Source organism: Arachis ipaensis, chromosome B4, assembly GCF_059453495.1.
Source record: "Arachis ipaensis isolate K30076 ecotype BB chromosome B4, ASM5945349v1, whole genome shotgun sequence".
NCBI classification, from domain to species: domain Eukaryota; kingdom Viridiplantae; phylum Streptophyta; class Magnoliopsida; order Fabales; family Fabaceae; genus Arachis; species Arachis ipaensis.
The window spans coordinates 69,045,681-69,049,522 of record NC_142439.1 but is presented as its reverse complement, the minus strand read 5'-3'; the positions used below and the strand labels follow the sequence as shown (position 1 = coordinate 69,049,522).

Genomic DNA, 3,842 nt, shown 5'->3' with positions numbered 1-3,842 from the left:
ATCCTCTCGCATATGGCCACGTTTAAAAGCGTGGCAATAGATAAAAGCGTGGCGACAAAAAAAACGTGGCCATAGGTCACTAAAAGCGTGGCGATAGAGCAACCGGCACGCTAACAGTTGTGACCCTTTCAAAAGCGTGCCGGTTGCTCAAAAAGCGTGGCGAAAAGCTATCGCTACGCTTTTTCCCACTTTTCGCCACGCTTTAAAAGCGTAGCAAAATCCTGGTTTTCTTGTAGTTTTAGAAGATGATGGAAAAGGCTTGTTATTGCCAAACCTATTTCTCCCACCATTATTATTATTGAAGCCTTGATTACGCTTCTGCTGATCCTTCCATGAGAAATTAGGATGATTCCTCCATGAAGGATTGTAAGTGTTTCCATAGGATTCTCCCTTGTAATTCACCTCTTCTATTGCAAGATTCTCAAGGTCATAAGCTTCTCCTTCAGAGGAGGCTTCTTTAGTACTGCCGGATGCAGCTTGCATTCTAGTCAGTTTCTGAGAAATCATATTAACTTGCGGAGTCAATATTTTATTCTGAGCCAATATGGCATTCAGAGTATCAATCTCAAGAATTCCTTTCTTCTGAGTCATCCCATTATTCACAGGATTTCTTTCAGAAGTATACATGAACTGGTTTTTGCAACCATTTCAACGAGTTCCTGGGCTTCTGCAGGCGTCTTCTTCAGATGAAGAGATCCACCAGCAGAATGATCCAAGGAATCTTGGATAATTCAGACAGTCCATCATAGAATATACATAGGATGCTCCATTCGGAAAGCATGTCAGAAGGACACCTTCTGATCAATTGCTTGTATCTTTCCCAAGCTTCATAGAGGGATTCACCTTCTTTCTGTCTGAAGGTTTGGACTTCTTCTCTAAGCTTGCTCAACTTTTGAGGTGGAAAAAATTTGGCCAAGAAAGCATTGACTAACTTTTCCCAAGAGTTCATACTTTCTTTAGGTTGTGAGTCCAACCATATCCTAGCTCTGTCTCTTACAGCAAAAGTGAAAAGCATAAGTCTGTAGACCTCAGGATTAACCCCATTGGTCTTAACAGTGTCACAGATATGCAAGAATTCAGCTAAGAACTGATGAGGATCTTCTAATGGAAGTCCATGAAACTTGCAATTTTGCTGCATTAGAGAAACTAATTGAGGCTTAAGCTCAAAGTTGTTTGCTCCAATTACAGGAATTGAGATGCTTCTTGCATAGAAGTCAGAAGTTGGTGTAGTAAAGTCACCAAGCATCTTCCTTGCATCTCCACCATTGTTGTTGGGTTCGGCTGCCTTGCCTTCTTCTTTTTCGAAAATTTCTGTAAGGTCCTCTTCAGAGTGTTGTGCTTTAGCTTCTCTTAGCTTCCTCTTCAGAGTCCTTTCAGGTTTCGGATCAGCTTCAACAAGAATGTTCTTATCCTTGTTCCTGCTCATATGAAAAAGAAGAGAACAGAAAAAGAAGAGGAATCCTCTATGTCACAATATAGAGATTTCTTTATCTGAGTAGAAGAATGGAGAATAGAAGAATGAGGTAGAGAGAGAATAAGAAGAATTCGAAAACAGAGAGAGGGAGAGGGTTCGAATTATGAGTGAAGAGAAGTGTTATTAAAAAATATAAAATAAATAGAAAGAGATGAGAGAGAGAGTATTCGAATATTAGTTAAAAGAAAAGAAAAATATTTTTGTTTTTATTTTAATTATAAGTTAGAATTTGAATTTAAGAAAAGAAATAAAATAAAAATAGAATTTAAAACAATTAGTTAATTAAAAAGAATTTTGAAAAAAAGTGGTTAGTTGTTTTCGAAATTAATGAGAGAGAGAAGTAGTTAGGTGGTTTTGAAAAAGATAAGGAATAGTAAACTTTTTAAAATTAAAACAAACAAATTAAGTGGTTAATTGAAAAAGATTTGAAAATCAATTTTGAAAGGATAAGAAGTTAGAAAAAGATTTTGAAATTAAATTTTGAAAGAGATATGATTGAAATTTATTTTGAAAAATATTGAAAAGGAAATTAAAAAGATTTGATTTTTAAAATTAAAGTTGATGACTTGACTATCAAGAAAATAAAAGATATGATTCTAGAGCAATTAATTAAAGTTAATAGGAAAGTAACAAACTTAAAATTTTTGAATCAAAACATTAAATGTTAGCAATGATTTTGAAAATTATGAAATAAAAATTACGAAAAAGATTTTAAAAATTTTTTTTGAAGAATTTTCGAAAAAAACATGAAAGAAAAATGAAAAAGATTTGATTTTGAAAAAGATTTAAAAAGATAGAATTTTTAATTTGAAATTTTGACTTGACTAACAAGAAATAACTAAAATTTAAAAATTTTGACTAAATCAACCCAAATTTTCGAAATTTATGAGTAAAATAAGGGAAAGATATTATTTTCGATTTTTTTGAATTAATGAAGAAAGAGAAAAACAACAGAATGACACAAGACATAAGAATTTAAGATCAAAACAAATAATATATGCAAGAACACTTTGAATGTCAAGATGAACACCAAGAGTACTTTGAAGACCAAGATGAACATCAAGAACATATTTTTGAAAATTTTTTTTAGAAAAGAAAGACATGCAAGACACCAAACTTAGAAATTTGTAATGTTTAGACACTATGAATTCGAAAATGCACAAGAAAAAAAAGAAAAGACATAAAACAAGAAAATTTAAAGATCAAACAAGGAAAAAAACAATGCATATATTTTTGTAAAGAAAAATTAAATCATGCAATTGACACCAAACTTAAAATTTGACACTAGACTCAGACAAGAAACACAAAATTTTTTGTTTTTATGGTTTTATTAATTTTTTTGTATTTATTTATTTTTTTTTGAAATTATTTTGGAAAAAGAAAATAAAGAAATTCAAAATTTTTAATGAGAATTCCAGGATTCATGCAATGTTAGTCTAAAGCTTCGGTCCAAAAGAATTAGACATGGCCAAATGACCAGCCAAGCTTTAGCATACAAATACAAACATGTCCTTTCTACAATGGAAAGTGGAAACCTCGGTCCAAAAGATTAGACATGGCTTAACAGCCAGCCAGGCTTCAACATATCTCAAGAAGCTCTAGAATTCATTCTTAAAAATTTTTTTTGAATTTTTCGAAAACACATAAATTTTTTTCTTTTTTCGAAAATAAAAATAAAAAGCTTAAACATAAAATAAAATTACCTAATCTAAGCAACAAGATGAACCGTCAGTTGTACAAACTTGAATAATCCCTGGCAATGGCGCCGAAAACTTGGTGCACGAAATTGTAATTTACACTTTTCACAACTCCGCACAACTAACCAGCAAGTGCATTGGGTCGTCCAAGTAATACCTTACGTGAGTAAGGGTTGATCCCACAAAGATTGTCGGCTTGAAGCAAGCTATGGTCATCTTGTAAATCTCAGTCAGGCAGATTCAAATAGTTATGAGGTTTTGATAATTAAAAGATAAATAAAACATAAAATAAGATAAAGATACTTATGTAATTAATTGGTAGGAGTTTCAGATAAGCGTTTGGAGATGCTTTGTTGCTTCTGAACCTCTTATTTTCTATTGTCTTCTTCCAATCATGCGTGCTTCCTTCCATGGCAAGCTGTATGATCCTCTCGGATGAAAAATACCAGGTATGGTTTCTGCACGGCTAATCAACTGTCGGATTTCTCGTCTCGGATGAAAAATACCAGGTACAGCTACCGCATGGCTAATCATCTGTTGGTTCTCACTAGCATCGGAATAGGATCTCTCTATTCTTTTGCACACTATCACTATGTCCAACATTTGCAATTTTGAAGCTCTTCATCGTCATCTCTTCCCAGATCCTACTCGGAATACCACAGACAAGGTTT

General features: G+C 33.0%; 1 non-coding gene across 1 annotated transcript; it reads left to right on the top strand.

Annotated features, from left to right (window-relative positions):
* The first annotated feature begins 775 nt into the window (after positions 1–775).
* Positions 776–883, top strand: LOC148567823 (small nucleolar RNA R71). Its single transcript, XR_015881439.1, has one exon. It is a non-coding gene; the product is annotated as a small nucleolar RNA R71 (small nucleolar RNA).
* Positions 884–3,842: the final 2,959 nt, after the last annotated feature.